Raw genomic sequence first — 26692 nt, 5'->3', positions numbered from 1 at the left:
ATAAAACCTTCGGTAACATGATTTCCTCACCGAACGTGATCCAGGAGACTTGGACCCTACTCCAAGGAGTGCCAGAGGCGGTCACGAGGGTGGAGGGCGCCCCTCCTGGGCGCGCCCCCTGCCTCGTGGGCCCCCTGTTGCTCCACCGACGTACTCCTTCCTCCTATATATACCTACGTACCTCCATCAGATCAGATACGGAGCCAAAAACCTAATTCCACCGCCGCAACCTTCTGTATCCGCGAGATCCCATCTTGGGGCTTGTTTTGGAGCTCCGCCGGAGAGGGCATCTAGCACGGAGGGCTTCTACATCAACACCATAGCCTCTCCGATGAAGTGTGAGTAGTTTACTTCAGACCTTTGGGTCCATAGTTATTAGCTAGATGGCTTCTTCTCTCTTTTTGGATCTCAATACAATGTTCTCCCCCTCTCTTGTGGAGATCTATTCGATGTAATCTTCTTTTTGCGGTGTGTTTGTTGAGACCGATGAATTGTGGGTTTATGATCCAGCTTATCTATGAACAATATTTGATTCTTCTCTGAATTCTTTTATGTATGATTGAGTTATCTTTACAAGTCTCTTCGAATTATCCGTTTGGTTTGGCCAACTAGATTGGTAGTTCTTGCAATGGGAGAAGTGTTTAGCTTTGGGTTCAATCTTGCGGTGTCCGTACCCAGTGAAAGAAAGGGTTGCAAGGCACATATTGTATTGTTGCCATCGAGGATAACAAGATGGGGTTTTTATCATATTGCATGAATTTATCCCTCTACATCATGTCATCTTGCTTAAGGCGTTACTCTGTTTTACTTAATACTCTAGATGCATGTTGGATAGCGGTCGATGAGTGGAGTAATAGTAGTAGATGCAGAATCGTTTCGATCTACTTGTCTTGGACGTGATGCCTATATACATGATCATACCTAGATAATCTCATAATTATTTGCTTTTCTATCAATTGCTCAACAGTAATTTGTTCACCCACCGTAGAATACTTATGCTCTTGAGACAAGCCACTAGTGAAACCTCTGGCCCCCGGGTCTATTCTCATCATATGAATCTCCACTACTTTATTTACTTGCCTTGTTTTTACTTTGCCTTTTACTTTTTACTTTGCATCTCTATATCAAAAATACCAAAAATATTATTTATCATCTCTATTAGATTTCACCCTCGTAAGTGACCGTGAAGGATTGACGACCCCTAATCGCGTTGGTTGCGAGTAGCTATCGTTTTGTGTAGGTACGAGGGACTTGTGTGTGATCTCCTACTGGATTGATACCTTGGTTCTCAAAAACTGATGGAAATACTTACGCTACTTTACTGCATCGTCCTCTCCTCTTCGGGGAAATCCAACGCAGTGCTCAAGAGGTAGCAAGAAGAATTTCTGGCGCCGTTGTCGGGGATTTGCGCAAAAGTCAACCATACCAAGTACCCATCACAATCCCTATCTCTCGCATTACATTATTTGCCTCTCGTTTTCCTCTCCCCCGCTTCACCCTTGCCGTTTTATTCGCCCTCTCGTTCCCAATCTCCTCCTCTCTTTCTCTTTTGCCTTTTTCTCGTTTGCCTTTGCTTGTGTGTTGGATTACTTGTTGCCATGGCACAAGATAATACCAAATTGTGTGATTTCTCGAATACCAATAATAATGATTTCCTTAGTACTCCGATTGCTCCTCTTAATAATGATGAGTCTTGTGAAATCAATACTGCTTTGCTGAATCTTGTTATGAAAGATCAATTTGCCGGCCTTCCTAGTGAAGATGCCGCTACTCATCTAAACAATTTTGTTGATTTGTGTGATATGCAAAAGAAGAAAGATACGGATAACAATACTGTCAAATTGAAGTTATTTCCGTTTTCACTTAGGGATCGTGCTAAAATTTGGTTTTCGTCTTTGCCTAAAAATAGTATTGATTCTTGGAACAAGTGCAAAGATGCTTTTATCTCTAAATATTTTCCTCCCGCTAAGATCATCACTCTTAGGAACGATATTATGAATTTTAAACAACTTGATCATGAGCATGTTGCCCAATCTTGGGAAAGAATGAAATTGATGCTTCGCAATTGCCCTACTCATGGTTTGAATTTATGGATGATCATACAAAAATTTTATGCCGGATTAAATTTTGCTTCTAGAAATCTTTTAGACTCGGCCGTGGGAGGCACGTTTATGGAAATTATGTTAGGAGATGCTACAAAATTGCTTGACAATATTATGGCTAATTATTCTCAATGGCATACCGGAAGAACTTCTAGTAAAAAAGTGCATGCTATAGAAGAAATCAATGATTTGAGTGAAAAGATGGATGAACTTATGAAGATGTTTTCTACTAAAAATACTTCTCTTGATCCCAATGATATGCCCTTATCTACTTTGATTGAGAATAATAATGAATCTATGGATGTGAATTTTGTTGGAAGGAATAGTTTTGGAAATAACGCGTATAGAGGGAATTTTAATCCTAGGCCTTATCCTAGTAATCCTCCTAATAATTATGGAAATTCCTACAACAACTCTTATGGAAAATTATTAAGATGCCCTCTGAATTTTAGAGTATTGTTAAAGAGTTTATGAATTCACAAAAGAATTTTAATGCTTTGCTTGAAGAAAAATTGCTTAAGCTAGATGATTTGGCTAGGAACGTTGATAGAATTTCTCTTGAAATTGATTATTTAAAGCTTAGATCTATTCCTCCTAAGCATGATATCAATGAGTCTCTCAAAGCTATGAGAATTTCCATTGATTAGTGCAAGGAAAGAACCGCTAGGATGCGTGCTTCCAAAGATGCCTTTATTAAAGCGTGTTCTTCTGATTCCTATGAAAATCAAGATGAAGATCTAAAAGTTATTGATGTGTCCCCTATTAAATCCTTGTTTTGTAATATGAATCTTGATGAAACTAAATATGATCTTCCTTTACCTAGAAGGCGTCCTAAGAATTCTGAGTTTCTAGATCTTGATGATGAAATTGATGAAAGTGGGATTGAAAGAGATAAAAATCTTGATGTTGCTAAACCCACTATTTTGGATCTCAAGGAATTTAATTATTAAAATTGCTCTTTGATTGGTTGTATTTCCTTGTTGCAATCCGTGCTAGATTCTCCTCATGCTTATAGTCAAAATAAGGCTTTTACCGAACACATTGTTGATGCCTTGATGAAATCTTATGAAGAAAAACTTGAGTTGAAAGTTTCTATACCTAGAAAACTCTATGATGAGTGGGAACCTAGTATCAAAATTAAAATTAAAGATTACGAGTTTCATGCCTTGTGTGATTTGGGTGCTAGTGTCTCCACTATTCCCAAAACTTTGTGTGATTTGCTAGATTTCCGTGACTTTGAAGATTGCTCTCTAAACTTGCATCTTGCGGATTCCACTATTAAAAAGCCTATGGGAAGAATTAATGATGTTCTTATTGTTGCCAATTGGAATTATGTGCCCATAGAGTTTATCGTTCTTGATATAGATTGCAATCCTCCAAGTCCTATTAATCTTGGTAGACCTTTCCTTAGAACGATTGGTGCGATTATTGATATGAAGGAAGGGAATATTAGATTCCAATTTACCTTGAGAAAGCGTATGGAACACTTCCCTAGAAATAAAATAAAACTAACATATGAATCTATCATGAGAGCCACCTATGGATTGTCTACCAAAGATGGCAAAACTTAGATCTATCTTCGCTTTTATGTCTAGCTAGGGGCGTTAAACGATAGCGCTTGTTGGGAGGCAACCCAATTTTATTTTGTGTTCTTTGTTTTTGTTCCTGTTTAGTGTTAAATTTTGTTTCTACTTTCTGTTTAGATGTGGTTTTATGTTTTAATTATTGTTTCTGCCAAGTAGAACCTATAGGATAAGTTATGATCATAGTTGATTTGATTCTGCTGAAAAACAGAAAATTTGCGCTCACGAGAAACAATTCAATAAATCACAGGAACGTGCTTTTGCATTGATTATTTTTGCTCATGATCAATAAAAAAAATTTCCAGTACGTCCTATTTTGTTAGTTGAGTTCCAGAAGTTTGCGTTAGTTACAGATTGCTACAGACTGTTCTGTTTTTGACAGATTCTGTTTTTTATGTGTTGTTTGCTTATTTCAATGCATCTATGGCTAATAAATTAGTTTATAAACCATAAGGAAGTTGGAATACAGTAAGTTTAACAACAATATAAATAAAGAATGATTTCATTACAGTACCTTGAAGTAGTCTTTTGTTTTCTTTCACTAACGGAGCTCACGAGATTTCTATTGAGTTTTGTGTTGTGAAGTTTTCAAGTTTTGGGTGAATTCTTTTGATGGATTATGGAACAAAGAGTGGCAAGAGCCTAATCTTGGGGATGCCCATGGAACCCCCAAGATAATCCAAGGACACCAAAAAGTCAAAGCTTGGGGATGCCCCGGAAGGCATCCCCTCTTTCATCTACTTCCATCGGTAATTTACTTGGAGCTATATTTTTATTCACCACATGATATGTGTTTTTCTTGGAGCGTCTTTATTATTTGTGTCTTTTCTTGTTAGTTTGCCACAATCATCCTTGGTGTACACACCTTTTGAGAGAGCCATACATGATTTGGAATTTGCTAGAATACTCTATGTGCTTCACTTATATCTTTTGAGCTTGATAGTTTTGCTCATAGTGCTTCACTTATATCTTTTGAGCGTAATAATATTTGCTCTAGTGCTTCACTTAGATCTTTTAGAGCACGGTGGTGGATTTGTTTTAAAGAAACTATTGATCTCTCATGCTTCACTTAGATTATTTTGAGAGTCGTTAATAGCATGGTAATTGCTTAATGTTAATATACTTGGTATTCAAGATATGTGAAACCTTCTTTTGAGTGCGTTGAATACTAAGATAAGTTTGATGCTTGATAATTGTTTTGAGATATGGAGGTGATAATACCAAAGCAATGCTAGTTGGGGTGATTATGAATTTAAAGAATGCTTGCATTGAAGTTTGTGATTCCCGTAGCTTGCACGTATGGTGAACCGCTTGTGATGAAGTCGGAGCACAATTTTATTTATTGATTGTCTTCCTTATGAGTGGCAGTCGGGGACGAGCGATGGTCTTTTCCTACCAATCTATCCCCCTAGGAGTATGCATTTAATGCTTTGGTTTTTGATGACTTCTCAATTTTCACAAGAAGTGCATGAGTTCTTTTGATTAATGTTGAGTCCATGGATTATACGCACTCTCACGCTTCCACAATTGCTAGCTTCTCTAATACCGCACACTTTTCGCCGGTATCATACACCCACCATTTACCTTCCTCAAAACAGCCACCATACCTACCTATCATGGCATTTCCATAGCCATTCTGAGATATATTGCCATGCAACTCTCCACCGTTTCCGTTCATATGACACACATTACTTTTGTCATATTGCTTTTTGCATGAACATGTAGTTGACATTGTATTTGTGGCAAGGCCACCTTCATAATTTTCATACATGTCGCTCTTGATTCGTTGCATATCCCGGTACACCGCCGGAGGCATTCATATAGAGTCATATCTTGTTCTAAGTATCGAGTTGTAAGAAAAATAAAAGTGTGATGATCATCATTATTAGAGCATCGTCCCAGTGAGGAAAGGATGATGGAGACTATGATTCCCCCATAAGTTGGGATGAGACTCCAGACTTTATGAAAAATAAAAGAGGCCAAAGAAGCCCAAATAAAAAAAGAGGTCAAAGAAGCCCACAAAAAAAGAGAAAAAAGGGAAAAATATGAGAGAAAAAGAGAGAAGGGACAATGCTACTATCCTTTTTCCACACTTGTGCTTTAAAATAAGCACCATGATCTTAATGATAGAGAGTCTCATATGTTATCACTTTCATATACTAGTGGGAATCTTTCATTATAGAACTTGGCTTGTATATTCCAATTATGGGCTTCCTCAAAAGTGCCCTAGGTCTTTGTGAGAAAGCAAGTTGGATGCACACCCACTTAGTTTCTTTTGTTGAGCTTTCATATACTCATAGCTCTAGTGCATCCGTTGCATGGCAATCCCTACTCACTCACATTGATATTTATCAATGGGCATCTCCATAGCCCGTTGATACGCCTAGTTGATGTGAGACTGTCTTCTCCTTTTTTGTCTTTACCACAACCACCATTCTATTCCACCTATAGTTCTATGTCCATGGCTCACACTCATGTATTGCGTGAAAGTTGAAAAAGTTTGAGATTTCTAAATATGAAACAATTGCTTGGCTCGTCATCGGGGTTGTGCATGATTAAATACTTTGTGTGATGAAGATAGAGCATAGCTAGACTATATGATTTTGTAGGGATAACTTTCTTTAACTATGCTATTTTGAGAAGATATGATTGCTTTAATTAGTATGCTTGAAGTATTATTATTTTTATGTCAATATGAACTTTTGTCTTGAATCTTTCGGATCTGAATATTCATGTCACAATTAAGAAGATTTACATTGAAATTATGCCAAAGTATCACTCCGCATCAAAAATTCTTTTTTATCATTTACCTACTCGAGGACGAGCATGAATTAAGCTTGGGGATGCTTGATACGTCTCCAACGTATCTATAATTTTTGATTACTCCATGCTACTTTGTCTAGTGTTTTGGACTATATTGGGCTTTATTTTCCACTTTTATATTATTTTTGGGACTAACCTATTAACCGGAGGCCCAGCCCAGAATTGTTGTTTTTTGCCTATTTCAGTATTTTGAAGAAACATAATATCAAACAGAGTCCAAACGGAATAAAACCTTCGGGAACGTGATTTCCTCACCGAACGTGATCCAGGAGACTTGGACCCTACTCCAAGAAGTGCTAGAGGCGGTCACGAGGATGGAGGGCGCGCACCCCCTGGGCGTGCCCCCTGCCTCGTGGGCCCCCTATTGCTCCATCGACGTACTCCTTCCTCCTATATATACCTACGTACCCCCGTCAGATCAGATACGGAGCCAAAAAACTAATTCCACCGCCGCAACCTTCTGTATCTGCGAGATCCCATCTTGGGGCTTGTTCCGGAGCTCCGCCGGAGAGGGCATCTACCACGGAGGGCTTCTACATCAACACCATAGCCTCTCCGATGAAGTGTGAGTAGTTTACTTCAGACCTTCGGGTCCATAGTTATTAGCTAGATGGCTTCTTATCTCTTTTTGGATCTCAATACAATGTTCTTCCCCTCTCTTGTGGAGATCTATTCGATGTAATCTTCTTTTTGCGGTGTGTTTGTTGAGACCAATGAATTTTGGGTTTATGATCCAGCTTATCTATGAACAATATTTGATTCTTCTCTGAATTCTTTTATGTATGATTGAGTTATCTTTACAAGTCTCTTCAAATTATCCGTTTGGTTTGGCCAACTAGATTGGTAGTTCTTGCAATGGGAGAAGTGTTTAGCTTTGGGTTCAATCTTGCGATGTCCTTACCCAGTGAGAGAAAGGGTTGCAAGGCACGTATTTTTTTGTTGCCATCAACGATAATAAGATGGGGTTTTAATCATATTGCATGAATTTATCCCTCTACATCATGTCATCTTTCTTAAGGCGTTACTCTGTTTTACTTAATACTCTAGATGCATGCTAGATCGCGGTCGATGAGTGGAGTAATAGTAGTAGATGCAGAATCGTTTCGATCTGCTTGTCTTGGACGTGATGCCTATATACATGATCATACCTAGATAATCTCATAATTATTCGCTTTTCTATCAATTGCTCAACAGTAATTTGTTTACCCACCGTAGAATACTTATGCTCTTGAGAGAAGCCACTAGTGAAACCTATGGCCCCCAGGTCTATTCTCATCATATCAATCTCCACTACTTTATTTACTTGCCTTGTTTTTCTTTGCCTTTTACTTTTTACTTTGCATCTATATATCAAAAATACCAAAAATATTATTTATCATCTCTATCAGATCTCACCCTCGTAAGTGACCGTGAAGGGATTGACAACCCCTAATCGCGTTGATTGCGAGTAGCTATTGTTTTGTGTAGGTACGAGGGACTTGTGCGTGATCTCCTACTGGATTGATACCTTGGTTCTCAAAAACTGAGGGAAATACTTACGCTACTTTACTGCATCATCCTCTCCTCTTCGGGGAAATCCAACGCAATGCTCAAGAGGTAGCAGAGACCAATAGGGATGTCTCACTATCTCGAACCTTATGTGCATGACTTACTTTATTATTGCACAACAGGGTACTCATCTCCAATATTTTGTCCGCATTCTAAAAGAGAAACAAGCAGACACATCACAGGTTTAACATATTGTATATGAAACTCGTTTTGGTAAATCAGTTCGGTAGTGAAGTGGATAGGATAACAGCATGAAACAAACATATATCTATGTACCATGGTCACTTTATGGTCTATATCATTCTAGTATTTGTTGTCAAATCTAGATATAGACACAATTCAAATGATATCTGTTTAAGACAAAGCAACATAGACAAAATATAAGTGTGGGAAACTACAGAGCAATAACAACACTTGTAATGTGCATGACATGAGAACATAACTGTTTATTCAATTGAAACTGAAATCAACATAGAGCAAGTTACAACAGCAAACCAGTTAAAGAAATAGGTTCAAAACATACCTGTTGCACCATTGGAGTTTCAATGGCATCCTTGAAATTTGAAAATAGTTGGTATACAGTGATGCAAGAGCAAAGGAGTATGAACCATAGCTACAGAACCTGACCTGAGAACACTTCTTCTGCTACTTTAAGTGTTGAGTTGGGGTTCGGAGTGGTGGTCCTCGTGCTTTGGGCACTGGAGTTGCCTTACTAACTACTCGTGTTTGGGTGCTCTGTGGTGGAGATAGTGTTGTGTCAACTGGAATTGGGTTACTATCTGCTGGGGTCGGGGTTAGAAGGGGTGTAGCTGGTTCTCTGTCCAACTGGATAGGGGTACAATCTGCGAGAGTTTGGGTTATGTAAGGTGGGACTGGTTCTTGGGCAAGTACAACCATGGTTCTATCTGCATCGGCTGGTAGCACTATCTTTTCTAAAGACTGTGTTGCTACTTCCTTAGATACTCCCGTCACCCTCTCCAATTCAAATGGCCACTAAACAAGAAAAGTAATGGAATGTACAGACATTGTATGATAGACAGGTGCAATGGATAGTGGGGAATAAAAGAGGGCATGAAATAATTCACATTTATGTTGTCTAACCAAACAGGATAGCATGACACAATTTCACATATATGATGGCTAACTAAACAGGATAGCATGACACAATTTCACATATATGATGGCTAACTAAATAGGATGGAAAGACATAATTCAAAATATGATGACTATGTAAACAGGATGACATGATATAACTATATAATGTGTTTATAGGTTGGCATGCCATAATTCACATACATGCTGCCTATGGAAACATGATAGCATGATATAATTCACGGATAGAATGACATAATTCAAAATATGATGACTATAAACACTAAACATGATGAGATGATATAACTATATGATGTCTTTATTAAATGGATTGGCATGCCATAATTCAAATAGATGTTGTCTATGTAAACATGGTGGCATGGTTTATATACTAGGCAATTAAGCAGATGACAATCGCATATATGATGTAAAAACTAAGCAATGCAAGACAACATATGCATGATATGAGTAATATAACCCTGCCAAGTTTGAGCATAGACCTCAGGGGGGAAATAGGACTGGTCATCTGTCTTTGAATCCTCCTCTGAGGAGCTATCTGTAACCAGCAAGATGTCTGCTTCAGCAGGTAGCATTGTCTGCTCCGAAGACCTTGTTTTCACTCGAGATACTTGCATCACCGCTTCAAATGGCTAATGCACAAGAAGAGTAGTTGAATATACAAACATTGTCGATAAATGGAATACACAATACAAAATTAGGATAGCATGATAAAATTCACATATATGATGATTGGCTAAACAGCATGGCATTGCAGAGTTCACATATATAATGCCTTGCAACAAGATAGCATTGCATAATTGACATATATAATGTTTTGCAACAAGATGGCATTGCATAATTTACATATATGGTAATTAGACACTAAATAGGTGGCATTCACACAAAGCATGTCTAAACTAAGAAAATGACATAGCAATGCAAGACACCATACGCATGATATGAGCAACATAACCCTACTAAGTTAGAGCATACACCTCGAGGGGGAAATATGACTGGTCATCTGTCTCTGAATCCTCCTCTGAGGAGCTATCCATAACCAGCGAGATATGCGATTTGTCAGATAACATAGTCTGCTCGGAAGACCTTGTTTCCACTCCAGAATTTTCCATCACCGTGTCAAATGGCTGATGCACACCAAGAGTAGTTGAATGTACTAACATTGTTGACAAATGTAATACATAATGAAAAAAAGGATGGCATGATATAATTCACATATAAGATGACTCGCTAAGCAGGATGGCATTGCAACATTCACATATATGATGCCTGGCTAAACAAGATGGTGTTGCATAATTCACATATACGATAAAGAAACTAAACAGATGACATTCACACAAAGCATGTCTAAACTAAGAAGATGACATATTTGATGCATAAAGTAAGCAATGCAAGGCACCATATGCATGATATGACCAACATCAACATGCCAAGTTAGAGTGAAGACCTCAGGGGGTAAATAGGAGTGGTCTTCTCCTTCTGAATCCCCCTCAGAATAGTTATCTTCCTCTTGATTACAATCTGAAATGGGTGGAGGGGGGCACTGCCTTTGCGCCCACCATGGAGCGACGTCTGCACGAAATTTTATTGCCACGCAAGGCTCATCTCTTTTGCTCTACATGTTCAGTTCCATTGTGTACAATAACTGTCATTCATCGGAATAAAACACAGTGAGATTGTGTAAGGAATGCATGCAGAAATCCAGAGTGATGGTAGCAACCTATGGATGGACCCAAACCCAATGATAGCAGGAAGATAATGGTTTTAGTTAAAAAATATAGATAATGGCTTCTTTACAGTTTATTTCCCACCCAACATGAAACTCATAGTAGACACCAGAGATTAACCAGATAGTAGATAGACACTATTGATTGCGGCCCCGATATGTACCCGATAACCATTTAAAAACTCAACTTTGAGCATTAGTTTTGAGCTGACTCAGAATCTAATCGGTGAACAGGACGATAAAGTAGCATATAATATTAAACGATGCATAACGTAAGCAGGCATGAAAGATTGTGACTTCTCTTGCGGGCCTGTGTAGTCCTCGAGGTTATTTTCTCAATTGATGATGGTAATGCAGTAGTCATGGCTGTTGGCGGCGGGGAAGAAGATTTGAGGCGGCGAAAGATAGTCTAGAGGGTAGATTCCTGCTGTGGGGGACCCTTCTGTAGTTGGAGCAGCTGAGCTGGGGTGGACGACGGCGCAGCAGGAGCGGGACAAACCACACAAGGTATTCTTTGACAACTATCTGTAAGAGAAGTGATTCTGTAAGGGCTCATTTGAATTGGAGGATTCTAACAATGCAGGGATAGGAAATACACAATAATAGGATATGAATGCATGTGCAAAGAATTTAAAATCATAGGATTTCTATCAATTTGGGTGTTTGGTTCATAGGAATTGGAAGGTCACAAGAATGCAAAGAAGCATGGTCAAATTAAGTCAAACCACAAGAAAATGTACAATTATAATGCTATTATGCTACTATCACTTAGTCTTGTTCTTCATGAATAGGAACTTGAAAAGGAGGGCCAAGTGGATGTTAAAATTCCTATGGTTTGTCTTTGAAAGAGACACTAAAGGAACAAATCCTACAGTTTTCCTTTGCTCCATTCCTTTGAACCAAATGCATTAATAGTAGTACCATAGGAAACTTTCCAATTCCTATGTTTCCTTCACTTTTCCTTTCAACCACTGGCAATTCTAGTAGGCAGGCTTGAACAGGAAAAATCCTACACTCCAAAAATGTAATTGTGCTACTTGTACTACTTTGGACCCAGGCCACTGCCCTACTAACTCAACTCCCAGGCCCATCTACACATGCACAACTCAAACGCGTAGAAAAAAAATAATGATGGCTTTTAAGAGAGTCCATCATGGATAGCTAAGTTGCCTGGTACGTCACTGCTTGTCATATACTCCTAGTAGGAGAATCTAATCGTATTTCACATTACTACGTGTGCTCAGTGGACAATATATATAACATGTAGAGTAAAAAGTGATGCAACAAGTGTACAACCTCTTTGGCGAAGCCATGTCGATCTTAGCATGATTGGGTTGGTCGGTGAGGATGCTCCGACTGATGTGGCTGTCGGAGGAGGGGAAGAAGATCTTAGGCGTCTGGAGATGGAGCCGATGGTACTATTCTATTGTGATGGATGGTTTCATCGTTGGAGCAGCTGCGGTGAGTTATACGATGGCGAGGTTGAAGTAGGACAAGACATACAACATTAACCTGAGTGGAATTCTAATAGCATCTCCAATAGATGATGTAAAATACATAACCACAAAGTGCTAGATGTAAAATATATCAGCCACTCATCTCTGAACTTAACTGTCGAAACTGAATTTTACTGTCAAAACTGAATTTTGCTGTCATAACTGAATTTTACTGTCGAAACTGAATGCACTAGTAGCAGAAAAGTAACAGCAGTAGCAACGCCCAAAGCAGTAGTGTGTGTGAGAGCCGGGGCAGCTGGTCGTGTAGGAGAATCTCAGGTACTAGCTGCAGGGGCTCGAGTGAGAGCAGGATCTGCTGCTCGTGCAGCAGCAGCGCGAGCAAGACTAGAGCAGCAGCACAAGCAAGAGGAAGAGCGAGAGCAGCAGCGCTAGCAAGAGCAAGAGCAGACCAAGCAGGGGACCGAGAGCAAGAGTAGAGCAGCAGCGCGAGTGAGAGCCAAAGTAGCAGCAGTTCCTACTGATGTGGACGTCGCCGCTGAGGGAGCGACGCCGTGGAGGAAGTGGCCTGTGATGCCGTCATAGATGGAGCCGCGCCATGTTATCTCGGGACCGAGCGCCAGCAACACCGTGAGATCGAATCAAGAAGAAAATGCAGTGATTAGTGTAGAACCTCTTTCGTGGCGTTGATTAGGCCTCAACTTCATCTGAGGAATCGGTGATGATGTTGCTCTTCCGGTGGTGCAGGTGAAGACGGCGGTGTGGGAATGGAGGTGGCACGAAAGACGAGGGGAACATCATGGCAGCTCCTTGGAGGTGGAGGATGGGATGGTTGAACCGGAGGGACATCGAGGTGTTGCTGTGGATGACATCGTCGAGGAAGAGGCACCGGCTGGGTGGGCGGACGGAGGAGGGTGTCGGGCTTCGCGGGTTTTCGTGGCCTTGGTGTATGAATGTGAGGCGAAGGGGATGGGAGGGGGAACCATGGCTTAGGGATGCGCTTGTCCGAAATGTGGGGTAAGTTATGAAAGTAACCCCACCGATTTGAACTAGTTGGTTCTTTCGGTTTAGGGGTATCACGGGAATTTTGCGTGTCGGGATTTCATAGGAGGTGGGAGTTTTCGCGCGCATTGTAATTTTGGGATAGCAAGGCGCGTGTTGAGATGAAGGGGATTTTAGGAGCACAACAAGACAAAGATATATCTTAAAATTTTGGGGTAACAAGGCGTGGGTTGAAATTTCCGGACAAGCCTAATGTGCATACCATGAGTGTGTGTTTGGTTTGTGCCCAAGGTTGCCCCACCAAAGCTTTGGCTAGCCAAATTTTGGTTGAGGTTTTCGTTGCCCATGATTTGGCCAACATTGGCCAGAAAAATGAACTAGAGTTGGCTAGAGTTCATTGGCATGCCAAAAAATTGGCAACCATCCAAACAAAGACCAATCTTTGGGTCATGACCCAAATTTTGGTAAGGTGCACTTTGGCCACAATCTAAACACACCCTATATCAAATCAATTCACACTCCCCTCGATGAAAAAACAAAAAGAAATAAACTCGCACCACACTAGAGAGTCTAGTCTCGTGTACTGTACCAAATCAATTCGCACTACAAATGCCATTCAACACTTTGAATCCATGTTATGTTCAATAAAAATATTTTGCTACGTGTATAATGCATGCAACCTGCTACTCAAATGAACATTTTAGTGCATTCCAAACGTATATACTACTTCATCAATATGAACTAAATTTGAATTCGTTTCTCTATTTGAATAAGATCTACAATCATGATTGTTGTCAAGTTAAACCATTTGAATTTGTTTCTCTATTTTAATAAGATCTACAATCATCATTATTGTCAAGTTAAACCGTCGTTTGTATATTATCTTCACAGCGCACCACATGGTTACTGTCAATTTAGATATTAACCATGTGTACTATATGAACTCGAACTTGATATTTTTAATCCACTTTATGTTGATTTCAAATCATAGTGCATTTAAAGCTCTAGGTAGATCTTCCTAATCTAAACCATGTCTCATATGTATAATGTGTTTATCACATAATTTATGGTGCCCCGCCCCCTACGCCTACAAGTATTTAGATGTGAGTTGCAAACACCACACATTATCACAAATTCAAATAAACTATGAGATTGTTCGATATATAGTATGGTTTAGATTGTTTGATATTTAGTTGTGAGCTGCAAACGCCACACATTATCACAAATTCAAATAAAATGTGAGATTGTTCAATATATAGTCTGGTTTAGATTGTTCGATATTTAGTTGTGAGTTGCAAACGCCACGCATTATCACATTATGGTATAACATGTCCAAAACCACACCACGCGTATCACCACTATATTCATGCACGCATAGGTTTATAACACTATGATCTCTTATTCATATATATGAATCCACTTTCATATCAAATTATGATCTTTGTTAGTCTCTTACAGCCACACAATCCTCTAACCTTTGTAGCTAGCACTGACTTCCTCTCGTGCATGCACACGCCCTCCTCGCCCTCCCGCTCCCTCAGGATTCTATCCATCACGCACATTCATTTTTTTCTTTAGGTCGTTCTCCCATGGTCTCCACGACTCCTTTCCGACACACACACACACACACACACTGATCGATAAACCTCTCCAGCAATGTCTACCTACCACATACACACACATTTCCCATCTCCTCCTTTCTGTGTACATGCCTCATGTCTCTCATACGGTCCCACACACGTGTACACTCTCGCCCCTCTTTTCATCGATCTCACAATTGCACACTCCTCCCCCTATCCAGCTAGTAGGCCTCTTGCGCCACATCCTAGCTCCATCTCTCTCTCTCTCCTATCCGTCTCTCTGGGCCTTATTTGCCTCTAACAAATGGATGTACACCGACCGATCTCCCGCTATACATATGGCTAGCTAGGTCATTTATAACTCGTTTTCCCCACGCACCGATCGATCTACCTCATTAGTTAGGTCTCTTCTTCCTCCAACGCACAATAATTGATCTATCGATCTAGTTAGGTCTGCTTACCAAACACATGGCCCCTCTTCATCATCCATGCATGCCTCCCGACACATCTATCACGCACACACAGAAACACATCCCCACTCTTCTTGATAATATTGCAGTTGTACCCTCAGTTTGTCTAGTAGGCACTCTCCCACCATCTCCGAGAAGAAACTCCACCACCCCTCCGACACTCTACCTCTCTCCCCCTCTCTCTCTCTCTCTCTGTCCCAACATATTTCCCGTCCTTCACTTATGTATGGATGTTGACCGATCTCCCTCAAGACATAGCTAGGTCCCTCCTTCTCAACACATATATGAGTCGATCTACCTCTCTAGTTAGGTCTCTGCCTCCCCCTCCCCCCCCCGCACCGATACATTGAGCGCTCTAGTGATGTCTCCCTGCCACACACAAACTTTCCCTGTGCCCTCTGACATTCCAGTAGGTCAGTCGCACTATATCTTTGACGTGCACACACACAATTTTCATGGCTCTCTTCATCGATCTCGCACCCACATACTTGATCCTCTCTTCGACTCTATTGATATCTATGACCCCTCCCTCTCTTCTCGTGAATCTCCCCCTCTATATATGATATATATAGGCCTCTATTTCACACACGTTGCATGTGTCAAATTTTTGTTTGAGATATCATCAACACATATTCCCACAAATACATTCACGAAATCACCCCCATAACAAAAAAACACTCACAAATGCACACGTCATCTCTCTAGGTTTGTATTTCTCTCACACACACCCATGTAGGTGGGGGACATGCACAAAGAGAAGAGGTGCACACACGGCGCACGTACTCCCGTCTATTTCGTAACCACACCCGCGCGGGTACACGGTTGAGCTCATTTCTGTACGAAAAGGTAGCCCACGCGGCAATTTGACACGTGTACTGGTTGTCCACTTGATGGAGGATCATGTACCACAGGTGAACAAACAAATTACGACTTGATGTTTTATTTCAAAAAAGAGGCAAACCATGTGGGGCCTACCTTAGAGGCAAGGCTCTATACACTGGAGATGCTCTGTATTACTTTTGATGTGTCCCGTCAACTCGCAGAACGAGGAGAAGGTTTCTTAGTGTGCCCTCTCCCCCGCCCACGGGCACGGTGGCTCGCAGAGTCGGCAGGACGAGGAGAAGCTTTTCTTACTATGCCTACACCCGCTCCCTCGCCCACGCGCGCGGTGGCTTGCAGGACGAGGAGAATTTTACTACTCCCTCTGTTAGACTAGCCTCAATGGAGAGTAACATACACTAGTAACATAAACATATCCCTAGACTATGTTACTACCTTCAGGCTGATTGTAATGGGGAGTATCATATACTAGTATCATGCATGTGGTACTAGTGTATGATACTACGTCCGTAATGCATAGTATCATATGTTGGTATTAGATAGAACTATATTTATTGACATGCATGGCACGAAGTAGCACATCATTTAATATGATATGGTATCATGATATGATACTCAAGCCTCTCTTTCTTCATTTAATTCTATGACACAAAGTAGCATATTGGCATGCATGATACTACCTATGATACTCCCATTACAACCAGCCTCATAGGGGTAGTAACATACACTACAAAAAAATACACTTCCCAATGATACATGTTTGTCACATTAGGTCACGTTTTTTGTCATGCATGTACATCCATGACGATTTTATGACAAAATCAAGATAGTCATACATGTGCTGTCATAGAAGTGTTCCATGACATTACCAAAATTATCATCATGGAAGTGTCCACTTCCATGATGATAAATCGCGCATCATGGAAGTGCTTTCGTCAAGGGTGACCGACACGTGGCATCCACCGTAATGGGTCACTGTTAAGCTATCGGGTCTGGTTTTGGATCCGATAACCCGCTAACAACCACGACCAATGGGGATTTTCCACGTGTAAATTTCTCATTGGCCGGAGGAACCACATGTCGGCTCACTGTTGGGACAGATGGCATCCACTCATTGGACCGAAGGTGCCTATGATACATTGACATGTGGCATGGCCCAACAGAGGCCCATATAGGTTAAAAAGGCCGGACCAGTCAAAGGCCCGTAATATTTACTCAGGTACTAGTGGGCCAGCCCAATAACGACTTGTTTAAACATGGCCCATTTATGGCCCGTAGCCAGATCTGGCCCGTTAATTGTCCGCCGAATATTTGGGCCCAATTATGGCCTGTTAGAGGCCCGATGTAGACATGGGCCCATTTTAGCCCAGTTTGTCTTTCGGCCTGGGAATGGCATGTGCTGCCAATGGGCCATATATGGTTCGATGCGAAATCCGGCTCTCTAACGGCTCGTGATAAAGGTGGCAACAATTCATCCCAATGTGACTTTGGGCCTGTTAAACGCCTGTTGTATAATTCGGCCTGTTGACGCCTCTACAAAGCTTTTGGCCTGTTAAAGGCCCATGATATTAGTGGGTCAACTAAGGCCCAAGATATGTTTCGTCCTGGTAATGGCCCGTCATATAACTGAGCCAAAAAAGGCCTGGTCTACATTTTAGCCCGCTGAAGTCCCGTCAACGAATAGTGAAAATTGAGGCCCAACATGCATTTCGGCTTGCTAAAAGGCCCATGGTTACTTCTGGGCCGTAACAGGCCATCACAATATTCAGCATGTTGATGGCCCAAAGCTACATGGGCCAAACTAAGCTTTGGGTCCACTGAAGGCCCAACTAAACTATGGGCCGAATGTAAGCCCATGTAAGTTGTGGGCCTGGAGCAAAGTGTGAAGGCCCCAATGGCCTTTCAGGCCCAAGAAAGTTGCAGGCCGGCCCAATTGTGGGCCGCTAAAAAGCAGGCTAGTTAGAGGCGAATGTTTCAGCCCGGTCGACTACATCAGACTTTCTCCATTTATTTTTAGATAGCGAATGATGGTAGTAACTAGTAGGAATTAAGAACAAACCTACTCTATACAATAAAGAAATTACGACATAGTAACTTAGAACAAACCTACACTATACAATAAAGGATTTATGGTATATTACATCCACTGAGCATCGAAGTTTGCCACCAGTGATCATAAAGCGCAACGAATAAGTAGATATAATAACTGGGCGCCGTTGCAGCGTAACAAAATAATACTGAACCAAGACCACTTCCAAGACAGTTCAAGAAAGGTTAGCCTTGCGCGGGAGCTGCTGCGCAAGCTGCTGAGCAAGCCTGTGAGACCGGCCTAGCATGTCGGTCTTTGCTTCCAGGTGTAGCTGTTTAACAATGAGGTTCTCAATGGTGTTCTCCGCAGTCTTTCTTAGAGATAGGACTTCAATTCGAAGTTGAGTTGCAGAATGCCTTTCTGCTAGAACTTGGGACTGAAGAAGTCAAACTGATTCAGACGGCAAATTCTGTGAGCTTGTCTGACTGCTAGTCTCAAGTAAGTTGAACATTGCATCAAGACAAGACTCTAGGGTTGTCTCGTTTTCTTCAAGATGTTTTGCCTTCTTTGCTGCAATATAGGTTGGGTTTGTCTCACAGCCTTCAGCAGACTTGTGCATGCCATCAGGCATCTCACCCTGAAACAAGCAGAGAGATGACAAGTTTTGCACGTGTATAAACAAAGATGATAACTATGCTGTTAATTCCATTCAATTTCAAATTAGAAAATAAAGAGTAAGTTCAAAATATCAATAGCATAATTTGGCATTGTTCATAATGCGGGGAGCTTCACCACACTACTGGATTACCATGTCAACATAACAAGCATAGATGAAGGGCAAAGACAATCATTGTATCTATTTTGGTTAATGTGCATGGCATGTTGTTCATATCATCAGCCACATCAGTAAGATAAAACAGGAGATGACAAGGTGCAAACGTGGGCTGCTTCACCACACACTAGATTATAGATCCACAAAAACAAGCATACATATAGGGAGTATTGATTAATGTGCATGGTATGAATAAGGAATTTGGTTTTGCAAGTAAAACTTGGAACTTACGGTTGTTGCATACATGCATTTTGATAGAAACAACAAACTAAACAGCAGTTAATGATAGGGAGTATGAGCAAATTAAACAATAGTTGAGGAAAAAGGCTTTAGAAGGACTGACTTACATTAACAGTTAGCACCAGCTTTATCATGCCCTTCTCCATGTCAAGGGAAGGATAACTCAAGAATTTCAGCACAGAATTGTCTTCATAAGCATTGCCTATACTCTACATTTTGTAGACAGTAATTATAGATATGATAATACTGGAAGGGATAGAGGATAATGAAGATAAGATGCAGCTTGATGCTACATAATGAACTACCAATCCCTGGAAGTACAAGCATTATAGGACAAAATGTACTGACAAGAACAATGGGCTACACTTCTGCACTGGCATTGTCTCTGTATTCAACATTTTGGTAAGATTAAATATAGATATGATATTTTTTAGTAAATGGTGGGCGAGGGAGATAACATGCAGAATGCTACAGAATGAACCAATCCTTCTTCTCATAATATAAGTGTTTTGAAGACTGGTGTACTGTACAAAACGTTCTTATATTATGGGACAGAGGGAGTAGCTGTTAATGTAAGTACAATGATAGATGACGTTCAGTCCTTACAAGAGGACTGCAGAGCTAAACCTCTTCAAAAGCATTGGGTTGATTCTAAATTTATGTAAGAGTCCATACAGATCTTATAGTGTCCACCAAATGGACGACAACAAGGCTAACATGTGCAGTGATGCTACATAATCAACCATCTATGAAAGTAAGTATGGTCATACAGGGCAAGAGGTACTCACAAGAGCAATGCAATGTGCAGTATAGTTGTGAGATTCTGTGGTCCCTTGAGAATGAATGTTCTTATGCAAACAGTTTTTGTACAAGTGAGATGTTAAGGCACATGCAGAAATGTAGTTCAAATTGTGATGTGATATCATAGATAGTACATTAAGCTATAGACGAGACCAATGTATAACAAGATTATTCCAGTCACTGTCTGATAAATGTAGCACCGGAGACTTTACATAAATTTCATTTAGAGGCTTGTGATCGAAATGCGCTTGCCTCATGTAGGAACGATACTTCATCAACGAGTGCTTGAAAAGCGCAACCAACCCTTGCGCGTCTTGACAATCCAATTTGGTCCTCGCCTATTTAAAAGAATGAAATCTTGTGTCTTCTGTCAGCAGAAACATATGCAGTAATTACCATGAATAACATTAGTACATTACTTATGCATAATGTCGGGGAAACTGATCCACGAACACCTATGGGGCCGGCGGACCGAGCCCCTTTCGGTTCGGCGGGGGGCGGAGGTCGCACGAAGAGCAGATCGAGGCGAAGCACACGAGCAGTTTACCCAGCTTCGGAGCTCTCCGGAGAGATAATACTCCTACTGCTGCTTGTCTGATTCTATTAGGTTCTTGCTCGAGAGTGAGCTAAGTGTTTCTCTGGCTTCCGAATGATCCGACCCCCCCTACGTTGCGCATGGGCCTCCTTTTATATGCTCAAGGGGTCACCGACAGGTGGCAACGTAAACAAGGGTACAAATGTAAAAAGCGAGGTGGTTCGTACAGTTACTTGTACAGTGTTTCCTACCTAACCCTGACGGCGGGGACAAGGGCATTAAATGCCCGTCTGCGTCGCCCAAACAGTGTAGAAAAGGACCGTCAGGGGCACCACCGTTCGCCACGATGGCGATCTTGTCAGCGTTGCATGCCACCGCGCACCGCTGGCTGCACAGCTTCACGCCACGCGCGCCTGGAGAGGCCCCCAGAGCGACACGTCGGCGGATGTGCTGGAGCATGGGTACAGAGTGGCCGCCTGCCGCGGCAAGCGCCTTGCCGCGGCCGTTGTCTTGTCGGGTCCGGAAGCTTGTCGCTCACCGGGCCCTAGTATGCCTTGGTTGGTCTTCCCGGCAAGCTCCTCTTGCCGGGGTCTTGTCGCCTTGCCGGGACGCGTGGCGCGTCGCGGCAAGTTCCTTGGGATGCCTTGGTTGGCCTTCCCGGCAAGCTCCTCTTGCCGGGGTCTTGTCTTGAATACTTTGTTCTTGAATGGCTCCAAAGGAACCATGGAGGACCTTGGCGATCGCCCAGCAAGCCTTGCCGCGGGGCGCTGCGACTGCCTGTGCACAAGTTCGGGATACTAAGGTACCCCTACTCTAGTACACCGACAGGAGCCCCCGGGCCTGGGCCACACACGGTGCCGAGCGCTATTGGGCCAGGCCCAAAACAGGGCACGGGCACACACGGCCTGGGTTACGCCGAATCCTGCTTCGTATCCACCGCGCCCTCCCCGAACGGCACGCGTTGAATGCGGCATCGTGGGAGAGATCGTGGGTGGATTCTTTATTCGCAAGGGCGAAACGTCCGCCCCCTCCCTCTTTATAAGCAGGGGAAATAGGGGCAGTTCGCCCACCGCGCCGTTTGTTGCTCCAACTCCAGAAACCTCCGCCGCTCCCCCCTTCTTCTCGAAGCAGAAAGAGAGCAGCGCCCCGCTCCCCATTGCCACCAGCATCACCACCGCTGCCGATCTCCCCTACCACCTCCGCCATGGCTCCGAAAGCCGACAAGGGGAAGGGTGTGAAGTCAGCCGACGAGCAGCGGCTCGCGGCGCTGCGGAAGGAGCGGGCCCTCTTCCCCCCTCAGCTCGGTGCGCAGGAGCTGAGGGAGTACTACTACCTCTTCTAGTCGACGGAGACGCGTGCGCATCCGCGCACGAGGGTACTCCCAGCTGCAGCTTCGGCACTGGCTCCAAGCGGGTACCCGTTCTTCGCATTGTTCTTCTACTGCGGGCTCTGCCCGCCCTTTTCTGATTTCTCCTGCGACATCATGAACACCTACGGGTTCCGCCTCCTTGATTTCACCCCCAACGCCGTTCTGACCATGGCAGTTTTCGCACATTTGTGCGAAAACTTTGTCGGAGTCCACCCAAATGTAGCCCTTTTCCGCCACTTCTTCATGCCTCGGGTCGAGAGAGGAGAGCCGCTTGCCGGAGGGATCGCCTGGATCTCGAGGGTCGGCAAGAAGGAGGCGTATCTGGAGGGTGAGCTCCGCAGCAAGTGGGAGGAGTGGAGAGCGGAGTGGTGCTGGATCATCGAGGAGAATCCGCAGCCGTTCACTGCCCTGCGCCAAGCCCCAATAGTGCGCGGTAATGATTGGAGCAATGTGGCCCCAGAGGACGACAGGCTGAAGATTGCCGTCACCCGAATCCTTCGCCTTAGGCTTGCCGGGCTCACTGTAGGCGCCGTCGGCGCAGATTTCCTTCACCGCCGCATCGCCCCCCTGCAGGAGAGGGGGAGACCCGCTTGGGAGTTCAAGAACTCGGCGGACATCATGAGGCTGCGCATGGGTCTCAACTTCAACTTCACCGTCCTGGAGCTGGATGCGATGCTCCTGGAGTTGTTCAAATGAGATCCCCAACATCCATTCACGCTGCCGAGGAGCGTCGTTCCGTTGTGCAACAATTCGTTGCTTGACCGGATCCGTGCTATGATGCCGTCGTGCGATTCACACGGAATCGTGCCAACTTGGCAAGATCCTGCGGATGACATTGTACAAGCATTCTTCGACGACTTGGTAGAAGTGCCGGTCCGCGTTGATGAACAGAAGAGCCTCACCCGCGACACTACCGACGCGGAGCTGTAGCACATCGCCATTAGGGCGGAAGAGGCTGCGGCAGCAGCTGCCGCGGGCGCGTTCGGGTTCACTGTGGAGGAGGCAGAGGCGGCAGAGGCGGCAAGCCTTGCCGAGCGCGAGGAGTTTGTCGGCGAGGAAGAGCTTGCCGGTCCTGAAGACGAACCGAGCGAGGCCGGGGAGGAAGAGCGCGAGCCCTCATACAGCTTGCCGCAGGCGGAGCCCCCGGCCCCGCCAAAAAGGCGTCTCCGCAGGGCCGGGGACGTAGCGGGGCGGCAAACAAGCCAACAGCCGCCAAGCCGTGCAACACGCTCCACCGCGGCAAGCAATGTTGCCGCGGGAGTGCCTAACGCTGCTGCGGTAACTGGAGCGGGATCTTCCCGGTCCACCGCCACCGCCCCTGCCAAGCGGGCAAGGGATCCTACTCCTCCGCCTCGCCGCACCGGAGGGGAGCCGGACTTTGATCTCTCCGCGCTCAGCTCCAACGAGGAGGAAGAAGAGTAAGTTTCTTTGGTGTTCTTGTAGTTCTTCAATTCTTGCTGCTTTTATCTTGTCTCTGACTTGCTTCAATCTGAACCCATTCCTTTTCAGGACGCTGGCCCAGAGAGCGGCGAAGAGGGCCAAGGCCTCGGTGATTGTCATCGAAGATGATCCCACCGTGTCAGCAGGTGGTGTGTCTGAGACCACCTTGACGGACCCTGCAGCCACTCCCCAAAGCAGCCCCCAGCGCAGCCCCCAGCGTAAGTTTGTAGTTTACTTCCTGCTGTCGGGCGCGCATGGGTGCTCTTTTCTCTACTGATATCTTGCTTGTTGATTTGTGTAGGAGCAGAACAGCCTCACCAGGAGGGCCCGGAAGCCGCCCCCGAAGTGCCATCCGCTTCAACTACGCCGCCAAGGGAGGAGTCCCCGGCAAGGGAGTGCTCTCCAGCAAGGGAGAACCCCCCGGTAAGGGACAGTTCTCCGGCAAGGGATGGCACCACTGATCCTCCGGCGGTTGAGACCGTGACCGCAGATCCTAGTACAGGTAATCTTCTTGCCTGAAATCTTCCCTTGGGTTCTTCTTCTTCTGAATTCCCTTTCTTGGATTTTTGTTTGATTTTTCTCCCTTCTTCGTTTCTCAGATCCATCTGCTGCGGAGCCAATGGAGACTGAGGACACCGGCGAAGAAGGCGCGCGTGGCGGCAACGACGACGCCGCCGCCAACGAAGAAGGGACTGGTGCTGATGAGCCCGCCGGCGAAGAGGCCGCCAAGGCTGCCGCCGCAGAAGCTGGCGAGGGGTCGGGCGATCGCACTGACGGCCCTGAGGCCGCAGGAGCGCTAGGTGCTGCGCGACCGCCGATCCCTCCGCCGCTGCCACGGAGCCGGGCTCCGAAAAGCCCCAGCCCAGCGCCTACTTGAAGGCCGGCGATGGTATCTTCATCAAGCTTCCCTGGGCGTCGAGCTCCAGGGCGCCGGTCGAAGGAGAAGCTTTCGATGAGGAGCTGCTCGCCTCCGCCGGGCTGTCGTTGGTCGATGCACCAAGCAGCACCAGTGGCGAGCCTGAGGAGGAGCAGCTGCTGCGGAAGCTGCTATCACTCTACCGCGCACGACAAGCCAAGTTGGCTTCCCGGGAAGCGCTTGTCGCGAAGGCGGGAGTCGATATGGAGAAACGCGCGCAGGAGCTCCGGGGCCTCAATCAAGAAGCTCTCCGGTCCCTGGCACAGGAGCGGGAGCGGCTCGCCGAGGAGCGTACAGCCTTCCTTCTTGAGAAGGCCGAAGCTGAGGAGGAACAAAGGCTTGCTGCCGAGAAGCAGTCCGCGCGAGAAGGTGAGTTGGTGCAGCGGAAGGCCAACCTTGACAGCTACGAGGAGGAGCTTGTCGCGCGCGAGGAAACACTTGGCGGGGCTCTCAAGGAAGCAAGGGATGCTGCCGCAACCGCAGAGGCCGCCAAGAAAGAGCTGGAGGTGAAGGTAGCGCAGCTGGAGGCTGATCTCCGGGCGAGCGGCGAGGAGCTCGGTGCGCTCAAGCGCGAGCACGAGAAGGATGCTGCCGCTCATGGTGAGCTGCAAGGCCTTCTCGCAGAGAGGAGCAAGGAGCTCAGCACCGCCAAGGATTCCAAGGCGGATCTCGAGCTGAAGCTGGCCACGTTGACTCAGACGCTGGACGCCGCCAGGGAGCGAGGGGTGACCTTGTCAGAGAAGATCGAGGCCGACAAGGCACTGCTAGCGAGTATCGTCGTTACCCAGAACTCATTTAGGGAGACGGTGGAGCATTGGACCGAGGGTCTGGTGAATATCGCTGCAGTCATCAACGGGGAGCTGGCGCAGCTGGGGATGGAGGACTTTGGGTATCCCTCCGACGAGCATCTCCAACCCAGCGCCAAGCTCAGCCTGTTCTTTAAGGGCGTGGCGACAACACTCCAGCGGCTCCGGGAGAGGATCCCAAAGCAGCTGGCCGACGAGTCGCGCAGGATTTGCGCGGGGGCTCTCCAGAAGGTGCTGATGAAGGTGGCCTTCCGCAACCCAGGCCTCAACCTCACCAACGTCCTCAAGTCCTTGCTGCCTGACACCGATCTGGATGCGCTCAAGGCCCTTGTCGCACCCATTGTGGACAAGGTGAGCGAGATCAAGAGGGTTGAGGGCGATCGCGTAGACTAGGCCGCCCGTTTTCTCTTTCTCCTTGTCGCTGCTAGCCATATTATAAGATCAATCTGTTAGAGCTGCGAGAAGTTATTTTGTAATATAACTCTATTTCTGGTATCAATTGCTACATTATTTCCTTTACTAGATTCCCTCCTTTGTATGTTTTTACCCTACGCTTTTAGGGAACTTGTCGGTGCAGGCACCCGAGCCGCGAGCGCTGAGTGCGGGACGTCAGCAGCCTGCTGGCGGTGCCGCTTCCAACAAGAAACCTTGTCGCGACTAGATGCAGCACACTTAAGTTGTTGAGTGGACTCGAAACAAAGTAAGGGCGCAACTAGCTACGAGTTGGTTCCTCCGCGCACAGGTTTTCCATACAAAGCACGGTCGTTCGAGGAAGATAGCTTAAAAATTAAAACTGATTGCTCAAACTTTGGCAACTTAGCTTTTCTGTCGTTTGCTTCCCGGCAAGGTTTCCGTCAAGGCGAAACTTTCTTGAACGACGCCTGTTCCACATCATTATCTTCTCCTTCCCCCCCCCCCGGCAAACTTGTGCGCGAGGGAATCTTCCTTCCTTTGAGGAAAAGAAATAAGAGAAAATAACGATATGGAGCCTTACGGCTCGTTATTGCTTACCGGGGGTAGGTGCTGCACAAAGTGTCAGATAATGCATGCAAGAAAGAATATAACGCATGAAATCGACAAGATGTGCGGAGCACATGAGCTTTACTTATGCACGGGATCTGCGCCCGGCTTTGTACAAAGGATTACATGCAACATCGGCAAGACTTGTACAAAAGGTGGTTGCCGGAACAGGTTCCGGCAACCGCGCCCTATGGGTAAAACTTACGAAGATGCTCAATGTTCCAGGAGTTGCTCACCGGAATGCCATCTTCGGTCTCAAGGCGGACAACGCCGGGCCTAGTGAATCGTTTCACCCGATAAGGGCCTTCCCACTTCAGCGTCAACTTGTTGGAATTCTTGGCGGACTGAACGCGCCGAAGAACAAGGTCGCCTTCCTCGAAGCTTCTGGCTTTAACTTTGCGGCTATGGTAGCGGCGCAAAGCTTGCTGGTATCGAGCAGCTCGTACAGCAGCCTGAAGACGATCCT

This window comes from Triticum aestivum, chromosome 2B (assembly GCF_018294505.1).
Source record: "Triticum aestivum cultivar Chinese Spring chromosome 2B, IWGSC CS RefSeq v2.1, whole genome shotgun sequence".
In the NCBI taxonomy this organism is placed as follows: Eukaryota; Viridiplantae; Streptophyta; class Magnoliopsida; order Poales; family Poaceae; genus Triticum; species Triticum aestivum.
Note: the sequence above shows the minus strand (reverse complement) of the source record.